Source organism: Hemitrygon akajei, chromosome 32, assembly GCF_048418815.1.
Source record: "Hemitrygon akajei chromosome 32, sHemAka1.3, whole genome shotgun sequence".
In the NCBI taxonomy this organism is placed as follows: Eukaryota; Metazoa; Chordata; class Chondrichthyes; order Myliobatiformes; family Dasyatidae; genus Hemitrygon; species Hemitrygon akajei.
The window spans coordinates 11,653,962-11,673,629 of NC_133155.1; the positions used below are offsets into that span (position 1 = coordinate 11,653,962).

Consider the following 19,668-nt stretch of genomic DNA (forward strand, 5'->3'; position numbering starts at 1 on the left):
GATTTAATTACATTACACGGATTATATAAAATGCAAGTTGTCTTTTCACTTCAAGAAGTCCTTCAACTTACTTTTTCTTCCTTTCTGATTTCTTTTGCCCTCTCTAGTTATTAAACAGTTCAGAATTTAGAAAACTACAGCACAGTACAGGCCCTTCAGCCCACAATGTTGTGTCAACCTTTCAACCTACTCAAAGATTTTTTGACACTAAGGAGTTGCGTGCCAATCAATATTAGGGAAATTGAAGTCACCCATGACTTTGTTTAATCTTGAGTCAACGCTTCTGTACTCGAGTAAATGTCCTGCTTTGTTCCTGCTCTTGGGATTCCATCAGCACTCACTGAAAGGTTCCTGCAACTGAACGGAGTGTTATAAACAAAAGAGTGGGGTTGGGGGCAGCCATGGCATCAAGTTTTTAAAGCCTAACAGTGTATATTGAGTACGTCAGGAGGGGAGACACTGGAGGTGGTGTGGTGCAGTGTCCACACTGGGTGGCGGGCTGGCCCCGCCCATCAGTGCTGCTCTCTAGTGTTCACTTAGTGGAAAACAAGCTGGATTTGCACACGCGCGTGTGTTCATGTGCGGACTGCTAAGAGCTCATTCTTGCCGACAACGTTCGTGCTCCATCAACCTATGGGACGTGTCACTTAGGGACTTGGGATATGTTACTTTTTTTGTATGTCTGTATGGTTACTGTTATTGTATGTGTGCTATATGTGCCTTGCGTTGTGCATGACTGTTGGTACTATGTTTTGTACCTTGACCCCAGAGGAACGTGCTTCATTTGGCTGTATTCATGGGTATTCATGTATGGTTGACTGATAATTAAACATGATCTTGAACCCGATGTGAAAGAACCAGTTGTTTCATACTCAGACTGGATCCCGAGGACAGTGAGCTCATTATTTACATAAATCACAGGATGGAGTCTTCCAGAGTCTGCCTTGTCCCCATGACTCAGCTGTCTACTGGATAAACATGCTCAATCATTGGCAAAATTTATAAAAAAATTTTTTTAAACAGGAAGGTAACAGAATAGGTAAGTTAATGAAGTTGTATAACGGCCACAAAAAGAATTCTGTCCGTTCCATTTACTTCCAAAGGGGTTGACGACACAAAGACAAGCTAGTGAACAAACAGAAGGTATTGTGTGTGTTGCCATTTTTGCTGCCCTTTTCACCGAGTTTATTTCAAACTCAATTGATGTGTTCATAAAGTCTTCTGTTAGCAATGGTAATTGATTTTTTTCACCTCCAGCAAGTTATAGGTTTTTATCAAGTGTTAGGGAACAAAGGAGGATAGTGGAATTAAAAACTAGACTGGCTACAAATGACAGGAGAGTTTTACGGGGTAGTATTTCCCTGTCTGATAACAACAGCTTCACTAGAATGAAAGCAGAAAACACAGGAGGCACTTAACATGCCTGCGCACATACCCCTCGTGATTTTACACACTTCGACAAGAGCCCCCCCCCCCCCATTCTTCTACTTTGCAATGAAGTCCCAATCTATTCAAATTCCTCCATAACCCAGTCGGTACCTCAAGTTCCAGCAACGTCTCTGTAATCTTCTCTGCCCTCTTTCCCGTAGTGTGGTGACCAAAACTGAACACGATACTTCCAAATGTGGCCTCACCAACAACTTGAACAAAATGCCAGTTGATTCAGCAGGTTAGGCAATATCTTGTGGAAGGAAAGGGAGTTAATATTTCAGGCTGCAGAATGATCTCTGAACCATGAAATCTTTTTCTCTTTCCATACGCCGTGTGACCTGCCAAGCCTTCCAGCATTTCTGCTTTCAAAGTCCAAAGTGCATTTATTTCAAAGTACATATACATCATACAACTTTGAGATTCCTCTCCTAACGGGCAGCCATGAAACGAAGAAGCCCAAAAGAACCCGTAAAAAGATGCTACCTGGCCTGCAGAGTTCCTCCAGCATTTTGTGTGTATTACCATAAAAAAAAAGTATCAAACACCCAACGTGGACAGGAAAACAAATCATGCTAGCAATAAACTCAAGAAAATAGTGTTCTGAACTGAAGTCCATAAAGTGTCATGCCCAGACCCTTAGTTTAGGGCAGAGCAGAGCAGTGAGCTGAACTGGCTCATCCTTCGACCGGGCCCAATCTTATCCTTTTCAATCTGGTCTGGGCCTAAATCATCATCCAAACATTGGGTTCAGTTGCTTTGATATGCTCTGGGGTCACGATTCTAGTGCTTGCAGTATTTTTTGTTGATTTTCATTCAGTCATCTGGAGGGAAAATAAGCATTTTCCTTTTCAGAGATAATCGAAATAGTTTTTGATATTGTGTTTTTTTAAATTGATCTCTAAGAATGATCCTTCAGGTCTCTTGTGTGCTTAGTGCTTGAGCTGCTGCTGGTTTAGTATTCTCACAGAGCTGTTGGGCTATTAGCTCCTTTATTTTAACACTGATGGGAGGAGGTCTTTGGGATCTGCAGATGGAAAGAGATGGTCAGGGGTGAGACGCCAGGCTGCTTGTATTTAAATGATTTTAAATTATGGGCATTAGTCGTGGATGGGTGTAGTGGCATCCGCACCCGATTTCGAGGGTTTGAATCCTGCCTGCTCCTCGAACGCTTTCCACCCAGGCTGGGTTAGGCGTCGAGCTGGCAACTCAGCCTCATTTAAAAAAAAACAAATGCTGAAGAAACGGCAAGGTTTCCGCACAAGGCGCGGGAAAGGAACAACAGCAAATTGTGGACATGACTATCAGAATCAGGTTTAATATCACTGGCATGTGTAATGAAATTTATCATTATGCAGCAGCAGTACTTTGCAATACATAGCAATAAAAGTTCTGAGTTACAGAAATAGACATATATTAGAAAGTTAAATTAAATTAGTAGTGCAAAAAAAGTAGTGAGGTAGTGTTCATGCGTTCACGGCCCATTCAGAAATCTGATGGCAGAGGGGAAGAAGCTGTTTCTGAATCGTTGAGTGTCCAATATTCCCTTTACTCAGCACCAGCAAGCAAAGACAAAATTCTCCAGAAGAAAGTGACTAATGTAAGTTGAAACCCTGGGCTGCTGCCCCTACCGTCCCCAGGTGTGTCTCAAAGCTTGATCCGTCCCTCTGTGGTAAAAGCTGCAACATTAACACAGGATGGTAATGACTCATTTCCTACACTGAGAACTTTGCTGCAAAATATCCAAAAATTATTTTCTGTCTATTTCGCTTGTCTCTTTGCCGCTTGCACAATTTGTTCTTTTTTTTTTTGCGCGTTGGGGATTTCTTTAAACAGGTTCCAGGTTTGTTTGTTTCGTGGCTGTCTGTGGGAAGCTGAGTCTCAGGGCTGTATACTGCATACATACCCTGATAATAAATGTACTTTGAATCTTTGAAAAAAATCTCTGCAAGAAGAGCCATTTAAATTAGTGAAGCATTGTTTGGTGAATGAACGTTGAATCTTTCTGTTTGCTGATTCTTCATTCCAAACATAACAAAAGGTTTGGCACTGGATAAAGAACATAGGAGAGTCACTTGAAGTTCATCAGGACAACAGAAGTAAAAATTCTCTACATTCCTCAATGTACCAGCTGATTTAGAAACAAGAATGAAGTGCAAATAATTTCATTAATTAATCTTTCAACTAAACTCCAAAATGCTCTGTATAAAAGCTTCCTGAAACTTCAAAATTTTCCTATAACTAGCCTTACCATGATTATAAGATAACAAAATTTTGTGGATTACTTAGTTTAACTACAAAACTAATGGACTGATAGGGCAAACCAGCTGTTTGAGTATCATTCTGTAATATCTGATCATACCCAAACACCTATTTTTGGGATCCAAAAGCCCTGAAAGGTGCAAAATTCTGTTTGCAATTGGATGCATACGTGGACTCCTCATTGGTGACAGTGAACGAAATGAAATATCTTTATTGTCATTGCATAGTACAATTTGTCATGCACCAATACAGCAAAAATGAGTTTGCAACTCTCATACCCAATGCTATAAAACAACAAATAAAATAAATAAAAAATAAATAAAATCGAGTAACCAGCCAGTACAAGCAATGTCCAGCAGTACAAAAGCACAACTCAGATGCCTGACAGCCATAAACTAGTATTAAAAGTAGCAATATAACAAATTTATGGAATGTGCTTGATTGATTGGTTCAGAGCAATTATAGTTCTGGGGAAAAAGCTATTTTTTAGTCTGGAAGTGCGGGCATAGCAAATCTTATAACGTCTGCCAGATGGAAGAAGTTCAAACAGATGATGCAAACAGCATAGTGGGACACTGAAACATTGAGACTGGAACACAGAGACAGCAGGCGGTGCGATTGCGAATCGCCGGCTACTGTCAGAGGAAGTCCCCTGTATTCGAGTCATCCCTCTCTCTTTTTGATGAAGCATGAGAGCCTGTCAGTCCTTGAGATGGGGGTGGGGTGGGGGGTTGCTTGGAGAAGCGATGCTAAAGATTGCGACATCGAAACAGCGAGCTGCTGGTCTCCACTCTTGTTGCCGGGGTGACCTCACTCATCCTCACTGGGGAGGGGAGAGGCTGTCTGAGATACCCAAGTGTTGGGTTGTGGCCTGTAGTTTTGAAGGACTCTGGATCGATGGCTCTGGTGCTTCTGCTGTTGCTGCTCACGTGGTTGGGGGGGGGGGGGGGACATTCAGTGTTTCTGCTGGCACGGGTGGGGGTGAAGGCGGCTCAGTGCTTTTGCTGCAAATGGAGTGGGTGGGGGGGGCTTCAGTGTTTTGATTGTTCTATGAGGTTTCTTTGTTTTGTGGGTGTCTGTGAAGAGGATGACTTTCAGGCTGTGCACTGGATAGATACTCTGATATTAAATGTACTTTGAAACTTCCTGTTGACACACCCACTGTGGATGCCTGCTGGAGGTACTCATAGCAGGCAGATCACTGAAAGCACTGTTTACCATTTCAGAGCTCACAATTCCAGTGAATGGTATCTCCTGTCCATGATCTAAGGGAGATAGGATGCCAGGTACTGCCATATAAAGGGATCACCCAGCACTCCACTGAGCCCAGATGCGAAAGTAAGAGGGGTGGCCGCGGAACTCCAACCCCATCCTATAAAGTCCCAGAGCTACAGACATGCCAACAGAAACTCCCGAGAGCCTGTCCGCAGGAGAGGAAGGATCTTCGCCTAGAAGGCGTATGAAGTCATGGAAACTGGCAAGCTGCTGAACGGGGTCTACGCCCCACTAGGGGTGATGAGCTTAGGAAGAAGAAGACCCGCCACTTATAGAATATTGCTGCTGTTCGAGACTTTTCTTTTCTAAAAGTCTAAAATATCTGATGGTTCCCAGAACTATAGCTAAAGTTTACAAGGCGTGGAGCATTCATTTCCTGCCTTGGTTGCTAGAACTGACGTTAACGGTTTCCGGGTGGAGGGGAGGGAGGGCAGAATTGGAGAGGTGGGGATAAAGGGAACTTAGAGTGCCTGAGAATGTCTTTCCTTGTCTTGACCCCCTCCATCCATATCTAGAAGCAGAATTAAAGAGACTTGGAACCTGATCTCCCCGTATTGAGCAATATTCAAGCACAGGTTCTCTTCCAGTGGATTACCGAATGCAGCTTCCCTTCCAGCAAGTTCAGAGGGCCAAGAGTTCCTTCACGAACAGCAAAACTTCAGAACTTGCAGACTGAGCTACATGACTACAAATAGCACTCTATCATTAGTGTCCGTGTTGCGAACTTGTTGGATTTGTACATTAATTCCTCATTAATCGCGCATCAAAATGAATAGTATGATTAAATTGGCAATGCACAGGAGGATACAAATCTAATGTGAGAAATGGGATTGGCACAGGTGGGCAAACATGATGCCAAGGATATGATGGGCTGAAGAACCCATTTCTGTACCCTACAACACTGTGCTCTTAAAATAATTGTTAACGCAATGTCATTCAACTTCCTGAGCACACAATTATCAGAAACTTTAAAAATACACACCCTTTTTCTTCCCTCTCTTGTCAACATGATCATTCTCCTATTGCAATGAGTTATTTGGGCCTGTATGGGGCGTCAGAGAGCGTTGGCCTCAAAGTTTTTAGAGCACCTGAACTGGTTAATTGTTTTTCAATGACAATTGTTAATCACTTAGAGTTCCTTGCATTTATCTCGAGCGACTTGTTCTTCGTAATGTGGTCTCCTGGTGCCTTCTGTTGAAGCTCGTTAAGTCTCTTTTGATGGGCTCGGGGATTTAGTGTTATTTGTATTAGTTAAGTGGATGCCTGATCAGCACTAATCACGGGGCCCTAGTTTAGAGAAGGTTACTTTCCGTGGTGTCGCTCAGCCAAACTACCAAAGTCCTTTTGAAAGTATTAGGAATAAACTTCCATTGCCGTCTCTACATCAGAGTCTGTCTTTCCTTTGCCCTTGGGTTCTGATGTTGCAGGCACACATCATGACACCCAGCTATTGTATTCTACCTGATTTTATTCTCCATCTCTGTTCCTATATTTTTTTTCTCAGTTTCTTGAACTATTTCCCTTCTGGTCATACTCCACACTTAGTAAGACCCTTGATACTCCAAACTTCCAGAAGATATTGAGCAATTTCAAGCCAAAAACCATAGGAGTCTATTCCTATGTTTACATTTATTTAAGTCTGATTATTGATGTTTGCACAAATGACCGTTCTGCTAATTGTTGCTTGCTCATGGCTGTTTGCACTATTGTCTTGTAAATTGTTGGTTGCTATTATGTTGTCTGTTATGGCATTGTCCTGCGTTTTATGCTTGGCACTGAACCACAATCAATTCTGGCATGTTTCACATGCGGGAAATAAAATGATTCAGATTCTGAAAAAAAGACAGCTGACTCCATATCATTTCCCACAGCAAAGGTGGACAAATTTTACAGAATTAACTGAAACGTATAGTTGGACAACTGTAATTCTCATTTACCCTGGAGCAACTTTGTTTCATTTTCTTTTGTAATGTTAGCATTCGAGGGATGGTTATTGCAGTATCTATGACAACATACCAGAACATTTATCACAATTGACTTCATTCACAAACAAAATGCATTACAGCTGCTTTCTATTTGCAAGGACACTTTATCTATAACCAAATGTTTAATTTCCTGTTTGCTAGGTACACCGCGTGCTGATTGCACCTACGAAACCGGTTGTCGCTCAGTCTCTCAGTCTACGACCATCCGACGAATCAGAATCAGGTTTAATATCACCGGCATATGTCGTGAAATTGGTTGACTTTGCAGCAGCAGTACAATGCGGTACATAATAATAGAAAAAACCTGTGAATTACAGTGTCTATATGTATTAAACAGTTAAATAAGTAGAGCAAAAATTTAAAAAATTGTAGTGAGGTAGTGTTCATGGGTTCAATATCCATTCAGAAATTGGATGGCAGAGGGAAAGAAGCTGTTCCTGAATCATTGAGTGTGTGCCTTCAGGCTTCTGTACCTCCTCCCTGATGGTAACAATGAGAAGAGGGCATGTCCTGGGTGATGGGGGTCCTTAATGATGGACGCAGCCGTTTTGAAGCATCGCTCCTTGCAAATGTCCTGGATATGACAGAGGCTAGTGCTCATGATGGAGCTGACTGAGTTTACAACTCTCTGTGCTTTATTTTGATCCTGTGCAGTAGCCACCCCGCGCCCAATCCCACCCACACCCATGTCAGGTGGTGGTGCAGCCAGGTAGAATGTTCTCCGAGGTACATCTGTTGAAATCATTACCAACAACTCAGTCATAGAACCAGAGGAACTAACACATTAGATCACAGTCACACTACCATCAACAGTGCTTACTGTGCTATCCTACTTTGGAAAGTCTGATCACCTGGCTGTACTTCTACTCTGTGAGTATAAGCAGAGATGGAAGACTGCAGCACCCGTAGTGAGGAGCAAGAAGGCATGGACAAGGGAGGCACAGGAGTACTCATAGGACTGCATTCTGGACTGTATTCATCATCATCATCAGGTACCATGCCCAGTCTGAGCTTTGACTGCCATGGCCCACACACTCCTGTTTCAGGTCAAGTGGATCAATTCATTGGTATTCACTTCCAGTTCTCTGGCCGCTGTCTCCATCATCATTTGTCTTTGCCTTCCACTTGCTTTCTTCCCTTCAATCTTTCCCCTAATTACCGTGCATTCTAATTCCTCTTTCCTAATCACATGCCCAATGAAGTTACGTTCCCTTTTCATGATCTCATACATTATTTCTCTTTTCATGCTTGTCCTGTACATGACATCCTCGTTAGATATTCGTTTCATCCATGATATTCTTTGCATCCTCCTCAAAAACCACATCTCTGCTGCTTCAATTCATTTCCTCATGTTACTAGATATTGTCCAACATCCTGAACCATATAACATAACTGGATAAACGTAACATTTCAGTACTCTGAGGCGGGTTGTCAAGCCTAGTTTAGTGTTGGTCAGTATACTCTTCATTCTCATAAAGGTGTGTTTTGCCATCCCTATTCTTCTTTTGATGTCCATGTCGCACCGGCCATCTGATGTCACCCAGCTTCCTAAGTAGCAAAAGTTCTGTACTTGTTTTATGTCTTCCCCGTTTATTCTCAGCCTGCAGATAGGATTCTCCTTCTTTTTGGATATCACCATACATTCTGCCTTTTTGCAATTGATAAATCCAGTTTTGCACTTTCTTTAACTACATCAATTATTTGTAGTTCTTCCTCCGTTCTTGCAATTAACACAGTGTCATCTGCATATCTGAAATTATTTATGTTTTCACTGCCAACTTTGATTCCCAATATGTCTTTTATTTTTTGTAATATTATCTCACTGTACACATTAAACAAATCAGGGGAGAAACACGCCCTTGTCTAATGCCTCTCTTGATTTTTGTCAACTGACTCACTTCTCCATCTATTCTTACAGTGGCAGTTCCCAGTACAGATTTCTAATTAGGCAGCAGTCTTTCAAATTTAGATCTAGAGTTTCCTGTAATATTTCAAATAACTTATTGTGCTTCACTTTATTAAATGCTTTGTTGTAGTCGATAAAACAAACAAACAAATCTTTTTGCACTTGAATAGCTCGTTCTGATAGCATCCTTAACATCAATATCGCGCTTCTTGTACCTTTGTCTTTCACAAAACCACATTGCTCTTTACCTATTTCAGCTCGTATCTTACTTTTAGCTCTTGTCAGCAAAATTCTTAGAAGAATCTTAGTGATATGACTCATTACATTTATGGTCCTATGTCATTCAAATTCTATTGCTCCAAGTTTCTGGAAGAAAGGAGACTGAAGAAAGCAAATCCTATAGAATATAAGTCCTTAGATAAAAAAGTTAAAAGCTTATGTCAAAAAGCCAAAGACCAATGGTTAAATCAGGAATGTGAGCAACTAGAAAGAATCCCTATTACTGATCCAAAAAGGTTACATCAACAAATCAAGAATATCACTGGTAGAAAGCTCCTCTGTTCTTCAGGTGGATGTTTGAAAGCAAAGGACGGTACCATTATCATGGAAAAAGATGAGATTATGAACAGATGGACTGAGTATATTCAGGAATCGTTTGAAGACGATTGAGGCGAAAAATCAGAAATTAAGAAGAACATTCAAGGTCCAAGTATTTTAAAATATGAAGTTCGTAATGCAATAAATATGATGAAGAAAGGAAAGACAGCAGGTCCTGATGAATTAGTACAGTAATAGAACAAATTATCGCCTTTGAAGATTATGGACTGTATTCAGGGATAGTATTCTCATCATCCATTCACTTCCTTTATACATTACCTTAGAGGGGCTGGCAGTATTAGAAGATATTTGAGCCTAACGTTTCAAGAAAGATAGATATGATGTCAAAATCCACAATGGAAATTATTTTTGTGATTAATCATACTGGTTTATTTCTTTCTTTGGACTAAATCTTTACACAATATTGCAAAGAAAGTTTTCTAAGTTTTCAGCAGTCTTCAGGTATTTTCCATTCAAACACTTCAACCATTACTTTGATGATTAAGCAAGAATTCTTTATAGATAATGCCATGGTTCAAAAAGCTTGTGCACTGGAATACACAAGGAGATACACAGTTCAAATAATACATTCAACATCAAGGGAAGCACTTATCCTGATAAATAATGATGATGTTTATATAATTAGTTAAACAAACAAAACCCTTCTGTGCATTGACGACATCATGGCTGTGTGTGTGTGGTTTATTTATCGTATTTAAGCATAAGAACTATCTTTTAAATTATCTGTTTCTTCTACATATTGCTTATTCTCAAAATGTTTGCTGAGTGCCAAGGTGAATCCAGTTAAGGTGAAACATTTGATCCATCTGAAGAAATAGAATCTATCTCAAATTTTTATCCAGGTTCTGAAAAACCTTGGCAAACTTCTATAGATGTGTGGTGGAAAGTGCGCTGACTGGCTGCATTATAGCCTGGTATGGGAACAGCAGTGCCTTTGAGTGGAAAATCCAGCGCAAGGTAGTGGATTCAGCCCAGTACATCATGGGTAAAACCCTCGCAACCATTGAGCTTATTGAGTTGAGACATTGCTATAGGAAAGCAGCATCCATCATCAAAGATCCTCACCACCCAGGCCATGCTCTTTTCTCGCTGCTGCCATCAGGTAGAAGGTACAAGAGCCTCAGGACTCGCCCATCAGGTTCAGGAACAGTTACTTCCCCTCAACCAGCAGGCTCTTGAACAAAAGGGGATAACTACACCTGTTTCAGGACTATATTATATTGTTATTTCATGCTCATTATTTATTGCAATTTATTATATCTGCATTTGTTTACAGTTAATATTCTATAGATCTGCTAAGTACGCCCACAGAAAAATAATCTATGTGTTGTATGTGGTGACATGTATGTACTCTGATCATAAATTTTACTTTGAACTCTGAATATTTGCTAACATTATTCATACATAAGTAAATATCTATAGCATTTCCATTTTGAACCATGCACTGACATCAAGAAGTAGCTTGTATTAGGGTCAGGGTCTCAACTAAATTATACAATTCCTGTAAGAAATTATTGTGTGTTATTCTGGTTTTGTAGTTGTGCTGTCAATATATCTCAAATCGACAGTCAGAGCCAATCCTTCTTCAGGATGGACCTTAATACAGGATCACTTCAATACTGCGCCAATTCGACATAGTTGACGTATTCTTAGCCATCCAAGGCCTCAGCTTCCTGTTAACTTTTACTGATAGAGAAGTCAGTAAAAACATAGCAAGACTAAAGAAGTCAAAGAATCACAGACTCGGAACAGCACAAATAGAAATCTTTCAGCCCATTAACCTTGGAATGGGTTTCCTCTCTCAGAATCAGAATCAGGTTTAATATTACCGACATACTATATGTCATGAAATTGGATAACTTTACAGCAACAGAACAATGAAATAGATTATAAATAAATAGAGACAAAACTGAATTACTGTAAGTATATGTTAAGTAGATAGTTAAGTTAAAATAAGTAGAGCAAAAAAACCAGAAAAAAGTAGAGAGGTAGTGTTCATTGGTTCAATGTCCATTCAGAAATCAGATGGCAGAGGGGAAGAAGCTGTTCCTGAATTGGTGAGTGTGTGCCTTCAAGCTTCTGTACCTCCTTCTCAACAGTAACAATGGCATGTCCTCTTCCTCAGATGTCCATATCAGTTGGTTTAATTGTATGTGTTGGGCCGGAAAAGCCTGCATTTCTGAATCTGATCAGTGTCTTTCTCAGGAGCCCCACATTTTCCCTCTGCCAAGCATCTTTACTTTAAATTAGGGGTTCCTAACCCTTTTTATGCCATGGGCCAATACCATCAAGTAAGGGGACTGCAGACCCCAGGTTGGGAATTGCTACTCTTTCCACCTTGATCATTTTCATTTTCTTTGTTAAATTATTTTGAGGCATAATCAGTGACTAGTTTATACAGAGTTATGCAGTGAAATACAGAAGAAATTAAATCCTTATTTCCAGACACAAAATCTTGTCTGTACGTTAGCTTTGAAGTAAACATCGTCATATTATTTGGAAATTTGAACCTGGAGACATAACAATTGCTTTTCAATGCAACATCACCATTTCATGCATTGAGAAAAACTGAAAATAGCTTCTTAGGTTTCCACACTCTAAGTTTTGCAATCCAAGTACAGTCGCATCTTTTCATCTCCCAGTAAAACCTTTTGACTAATTGTTAGCCCCTAACAAATGAAGACTGACAATGTGACCAGAATATTTTATCCTTGCCGAGAACATAAAATGGAGCAGCTTGGGATAAGACCAAATCTAAGATTCAAGTATATTATCAAAGATTGTATTAATTATACAACATTGAGATTTGTCTGATTACAGGCAGCCACAAACCAAGAAACCTGAAAGAACCCAATTAGAAAAAAGTAAAAGTAGTACATATATATAAGACTTCTTTCCCCAAGCTAAATTATAAATCTAAAGTCAAAATAGTCTAGTTTATACGAAATGTTCCCCCCTCTCTATGTATGGATAATTGCATATTAACTACTTGCACTTAATTTTGGGTTTAGTCATTACTTTCATGAATATGAGTTACCCTCTTAGTGGGTTAGATTAGACATCCACAGGTCCACTCTTTGGAAGCCCCTGATGGAGATTGCAACTGTTTAGTTATGAGACATCCAGAAGTTGAAATAGTAGCTAATGTACTGTGAAGTTGTGGTCCCACTGTGGCTGTGGATTACCCACAATACTGTGGGTTATTAACTTACCTACCTCTCAACCTCCTTGTGCCCAAAATAAAATTGCAACACTCCACTTGAAATGTAAAGAAATGACACACCTGAAATGTTGAGACTAAAACACTCCGAGCACTCTATCCGGTTACGTGTGTGAAGGACGGCGAAGTGATATTTAGAGAACAAAGTGAAAGCAAAGCAGTGACTTGAAATGGGTGCACTCCATATTCGACACATTCCAGCAACAAATGCCCTTGTGCTGAAGTACTAGCATGAATTCTAAGCATTTTCTGCTACAAAAACGTCGTTGTTCTCCGTTGTTTTCTGCATTCTTTTGCTCAACCCTAGGGCGGCTTGCATTGCAAGCACAACATAATTCTGAAAACACAAACTCTGACGATCAGAGCGTCACTTATAAGAAAAACATACTTGAGCAAAAGACATCATTTTACCTAACAGTGCCAACAATTGTTGGAAAATTCAATGCAATTTTATATGTAAGGGACTGCGATGGTTGTTCTACAGCTGGGGTCAAAACATGGCAATTACTGAACGATTGTACAATCTCAGCAAACTCAGAAATAAAAACCACCCCCAATTTTTTCTGTCCAAAAATACACCCTGCAAGTCTGAACAAAGTTTAGTCAGCATTCCTTGATTAATGTAACAAAAAAATGTTGGATTATTCTGCCAACGCATCTTATAATGTTGATACACTCTTAAAGCGCCTTCCAAAGGAAAATAATATCTTTTATAACTTTTTAATTTAATTAAAATTCCTGGTATTTTGAACATTTGCATTATTTACTTCATTATGCTTTGAATAATAATATTGCTTTCAAGGTTACAAAAACTGTAAAAGGACAGAGTACACAGGAGAAGGATTGTCCAAAAACTAATAAAGCATCAAATCTGACCTTCCAAATTGTATTAAAATCTTGTCCTGCAAAATCATGGGCTTGCATAAGTGATACACTTACACAATGCATTCACCAGGAAATGCATGTAATGCAACACTCCCAATATGAGACCCATTTACTGTACAGGTCTATTCAGTCATTTCACATTGTCATTAGCTGTTTGTGTTAGTTTATCATCAATATTGTAACAGAACAGCTGAAAAACAAGTAATAGAAGCAATGTAGGCAATGAGCCAATCTACCTGGAAAATTCATCAAAGACCTGGATCAAAGAATAGAATTTACTTCAACAAGATACTGGTATCTGTATTTCAGGTTGCTTTTGGCAAGGTGTGTGATCACTTACACAACAAAGTTCAAAATATGTTTTTTTTTTAAAATCAGAGTACATTTATGTCACCACATACAACCCTGCGATTCATTTTCCAGTGGGCATACTTAGCAAAGCTATAATATAGTAACCGTAACAGGACTTCGACCAGAAGATCGACCAGAGTGCAGAAGACAACAACCTGTGCAAATGCAAATATAAATAAATAGCAATAAATAACAAGAACATGAGATAAAGAGTCCTAAAAGTGAGATCATTGGTTATGGGAACATCTCAATGGATGGGTAAGTGAGTGTAGTTATCCCCTTTTATTCTCAATATGTGCCTAGTCAGTCTTTCATTGATTCTATTATGGTCAATGGGCTTATTGAGTATGCCCACAAGAAAATGAATCTCATGGCCGTATGTGATGACATACAGTATATGTTCTTTGAGAATAAACTTACTTTCAACTTTTTTTTCTCTTTGTAAACTCCAGAATTGAAATTTTAATTCCACTTTTCAATCTGCCTTCCCCTAGATGAACCGATTTCTGTAGCCCTTTTAAAATTGTACCCTCGCGTTTATATATTCTATTAAAATGTATTACACCTCACTTCTCAGCATCAGTAACCTTTCCATTCACTCTATCAGCCTGTCTATATCTCCTTGATGATGATCACTGTCCATCTTACAGTTCACCATGTCTCTAGAATTTGTGTCATCTGCAAATTGGGTCTTGTGCGCACAATAAGTAACACACATGTTATGACGAATTTTCCTAGTACTGAATTCCACTATGCACTACCCTCCAAATCAATCTATTTCCTGTTACTTAACTAATTTTCTATCCCTGTTGATATAGCTTCTTCACTTCAAAGGCCAGCCATGTCAATGACAAGATTATCATGTGGTATCTTACTGAAACCCTCTAGGGCATCCATTAATGCCATATCAAATGTATTTCCTTTCCCAGTTCCTTGTTGCTTCACCAAAATCTGACAATAGTTACACATGATTTGTTTTTGCAAGTCCATGTCAACTGTCTCTGATTAATCTGCACATCCAAATAACCATCAATTCTGTCCTTATTATCCGCAAACTGTTCCATTACAGGTTTACAGTTACATACACAAAATGCTGGAGCTCAGCAGATCAGGCAGAACTCAAATGTTTTGGGCCAAGACCCTTCTTCAGGACTGGAAAGGGAGGGGGGAAGACGCCAGGATAAAAAGGTGGGGGAAGGGAAGAAGGATAGCTAGAAGGTGATAGGTGGAAGCCAGGTGGGTGGGGAGGTTAAAGGGCTGGAGAAGAAGGAATCTGACAGGAGGGGAGAGTGGACCGTAGGAGAAAGGGAAGAAGGAGGGGACTCGGGGAGGGAGATCAGTGGGAGGGATGAATGGACAAGGGTATCACTGAGGGAGCAATCCCTGTGGAAAGCAGAGAGAGAGGGGTGGAGGTAAAGGTATATTTAGTGGTAAGGAAGAGGAACACCAGGGGGAGGTGATAGGCAGGTAAGAAGTGGTAAGAAGCCAGAATAGAGAATAGAAGAGGAGGAGGGGATTTCTAACATGAAAGAGAAATTGATATTCTTGCCATCAGATCAGAGGCTACCCAGATGGAATACAAGGTGTTGCTCCTCCACACTGAGCGTGGCCTCATCATGGCAACAGAGGGAGCCATGGACCGACATGTGAGAACGGGACCTGGAATCAGAAATAAAATGTTGGGCCACTGGGAAGTTCCACTTTTGGCGGATTGAGCAAAGGTGTTCGACAAAGCTGTCCCCCAATTTACAATGGGTCTCTCCAGTGGAAAGGAGGCTTCATTGGGAGCACCAAATACAATTTAGAACCCCAGCAGATTCGCAGGTGAAGTGTTGCCTCACCTGTAAGGACTGTTTGGGGCCCTGTATGGAGGGCATGAAGGAGGTGAGTGGGCAGGTGTAGCACTTTGGCCACTTGCAGGGATCAGTGCCAGGAGGGAGATTGGTGGGAAGGGATGAATGGACAAGGGAATGATAGAGGGAGCTATCCCTGCAGAAGGGGGAACTGGAGGGAGGTAAAGTTGTGTTCAGTGGTAGGATCCCTTTGGAGATGGCAGAGGTTGTGGAGAATGAAGTGTTGGATATGGACGCTCATGGGATGTTAGGTAAGGACAGGAGGAACTCTATCACTGTTAAGGTGGCGGGAAGATGGGATGAGCACAGATGTCCAGGAAATATAGGAGATGTGGAGGAGGGTGGCATCAATGGAAGGATGATGGGAAACTGTGTTCTTTGAAGAAGGAGGCCATTTCCAATGTCTTGGAATGGAAAGCCTCATCCTGAGAATAGATGTAGTGGAGACAATGAACTGAGAAAAGGGAATAGGATTTTTACAGGAGACAGGGTGGTAAGAGGTATTGTCAAGATAGCTGTGGGAATAGGTAGGCTTATAAAAGATGTCGATGGACTGCTTGTCTCCCAAGAGAGACCTAGAGAGATTGTCAAAGGGGAGGGAAGTGTCAGAAATGGACCAAGTGAATTTAAGGGCAGGGTGGAAGATGGAGGCAAAGTTGATGAAATTGACAAGCTCAGCATGAAGCAGCACCAATGCAGTCGTCAATGTTGCAGAGGAAGAGTTGGGGAGCTTTACCAGGGAAGGTTTGGAATATCGACTGTTTAACCTGACCAACGAAAAGACAGGCATAACTGGGGTCCATGCAGGTGTTTATGGCTGTGCCCCCATGTCTGGAGAAAGTGGGAGGAACCGAAGGAGATATTGTTGATGGTATGGACTAGTTTTGCCTGACGGAGTAGGGTGGTAGTGGAGGGGAACTGGCTGGCTCTCTTATTGAGAAAGAAGTGGAAAGCTTTAAGGCCTTCTAATGGGGGAATAAAAGTGTTTAGACACTGAACATCCATGTTGAAAATTAGATGGTCAGGGCCAGGGAACCGAAAGTTAGTGAGGAGATCGAGAGCATGAGAAATGTCACAGAAGGGAATGAACCAAGGGGGATAGAAAGGAGTCGAGGTTTGAGGATCTGAGTTCAGTGGGGCAGGAATAGACAGGTTTATAGTGACAAGATTTTGCTCTAAACCCTTATTTGAATAAAATGTAGGATTTGTAGTTTTCCAGTCCTCAAGCAGCTTGAATCTATATTCTCTGCGATTTCCTCCATACCTTACCTAGGCAATCTAGGATATCCCCCTCTGCAACTGGTGATTTAACATCTTTAAACATCTAACTAGCACCTACACTTTCAGGTTTTAGCCTATCCAAAATCTTGGTTACATTGTCCTTTGCCAAGACTTTGGGAGTATCATCTTTTTTGATGAAAACAGATGTGAAGTACCTGGTAATAACTCAGCCATACCTCTGTCTCAATAAATACATCTTCTTCTTGACATCAGATGGCCCTCATCTCCCCTTTTAAAACTCTTTTCTGTTCAAATGCCAAGAAAACTTTTTTTTTGGATTTAACTTAATGCTTGTGGCAGCCTTTTCTCATCCTTACTCTGTACCTCACTGGTATCCATTCCTATCTCCTCTCAGAACTTCCGATTTGATTCCAGGTTACCCAGCCAGATTTATTCTCCTTCCACTGAATTTGGTTTTTCCTCCAATTTACCAGCCTCTTCAAGTGATGTACAAATGTACTTCTCTTTGTGCAGTGATTTTAAATTTTATGATGTTGTGAACACTCTTTCCCAAACGTTGCACAACTAGTGCCTGCTCCATTTCACCTGTCTCATTTTCCAATATGGAGCATTGCCACTTCCCTTACTGGGCTAGAAACTCACTGATTCATCCTGAGATCACTTTGGTAATCACTGACTGGTTACATCAAGGTCTGATATGGCAATTCGAGTTCACAGGAACACAAATCTGCAGAGAGTGGTGGACTCTGTCCAATGGATCACGGGGACATCCCTCCTTGCCATTGGTAGCATCAACAGAAGGTGCTATATCCAACAAAGATCTCCAATAACCAAGGCCATCTTTTCACAGCTACCATCAGACAGGAAGTGCAGAAGCCTGAGGTCCTACAGCAACAGGTTGAAGTAAAGCTACTTTGTTTTAATCAATTGGTTCTTGGACCACTGGCAAAACCCTAATCACAACAGTTTAGCAGCATTACAGACACTTCAACCACTTTGCACTAAAATGGACTTTTTGTTTTTCCGTCCTGACGAAGGGTCTCGGCCCGAAACGTCGACAGCACTTCTCCCTATAGATGCTGCCTGGCCTGCTGTGTTCCACCAGCATTTTGTGTGTGTTGTTTGAATTTCCAGCATCTGCAGATTTCCTCGTGTTTGCTTTTTGTTTTACTAATGTTTTCTTGTAAGAATTGCATAATTTATGTTTTGTGAATGTTGCTCATATTATGCTACAGTACGTCTTGTGATTCTGCTGTAGTCGCAAACAGATACTTGTTCACATGACAATAAACTCAACTTTGACTTGAAATCACTTCTGCATCCTCTTCAAAACCTTTACATCTGGACACATTTTGAAAACTGCCCCCCCCCCCCCAAATATTCCCTTTATGTTATTTCTATCAAAGTTCATTTTTGGATAGTTGAGGTCCTCCACTACCACTGCTTCTGTGCATCCCTACAATCTCCCTGCGTATTTGTCCTACCACATCCTTCCCACTGGCTGACAGTACTTAGGCTAGCCCCATAATGTACTCACATTTCTAACTGTTTCATGATTCGAAACAGAAGTTTCTCCTTTTGATTATTCCAGAATATCATCTCTCTCCAGAGCGGTATTCCTTAATCAATGCTGCCAACCATAATCCTACTCCTGAAAGTTGTGTATCCAGGACTACTTAGAACCCATTTCCTTCTCTCTGTTAGTCATGATATTGAAATCACACGTGATTAACAGCACACGCAGCTCTCTGGCCTTGCTTAGTTCACATTTGCATCCACTTCGTCATTATGTGCTGTGTCCTATGATGTAATCATATGATATGATAATATGATGTAAGCAGTCATGGTCTGGACCATGATTCCTCTTGGCAGTTTATTCTACAAAATTGGTTTGTAATTGCCTTCTTCTGGGCAATGCCTTTACAAGGCAGGTGACCCCAGTCATCATCAAAGCTCTTCCTGGCATCAGTGATCGCATCACCAGGACTTGTGATGTCCACCACCTGCTCCCTTCGCTTCGCGTGACCCTGATCGGGGGGAGAGAGACTAAGCAGGTGCTACGCCGTGCCCAAGGGTGACCTGCAGGCTAGAAGAGGGAAGCAGCGCTTTACACCTTCTTCATTAGAGACGAATCTCCACCCTGCCACCCAACACACATTTACATATGTGCCCTATAAACCTTTCTTGTACTCTCCCATAATCTGCTCCTGTCAAAAAAAAAAGAAACTTCCTCTTGATTGTTCTGGGGCTTCTTATCTCCCCGTATCCTTTTTGCAACTTCCTTCTCCTTTTTAATGTTCCCATGCAGTAAATGAGCTTAAGTTTCTCCTCAATGTCCCAGCTCTGTTCATGGACAATCTATCTGGCTTGTCCAGGTGCTCCAGAAATTTTGCACCATCTCGGCAGCCATCTGTGTTATCACTTGACTGGTAACTTGGACAGAGAGTAATCCCGAGACCCCGCAGAGGTGGAACTAATGCTTCTAACTATTGTGAAGCTTCCCAGCTTTTGGTGACTGCATTCCAGAAACAAAGCTTCCCAACTCTCCGTGATTGAGCTACAATGTGCAGGAAACAATGGTGTTTCTACCAGTTCTGAGGCTATGCTCCAAGCCACTCTTTGTGCTTTCACTGACTCTTATGA

The 19,668-nt window shown here is 41.0% G+C and overlaps 1 protein-coding gene across 1 annotated transcript in view; it reads right to left on the reverse strand.

The window, feature by feature from the left end:
- Window positions 1-12,791, reverse strand: part of ncmap (non-compact myelin associated protein) — a 36,432-nt gene extending 23,641 nt beyond the window's left edge. Inside the window, exon 1 of the mRNA XM_073034284.1 lies at window positions 12,758-12,791. The gene's annotated coding sequence lies outside the window, so the exon portion shown is untranslated. The remainder of the gene's footprint in view (window positions 1-12,757) is intronic.
- Between the last annotated feature and the right edge of the window lie 6,877 nt (window positions 12,792-19,668).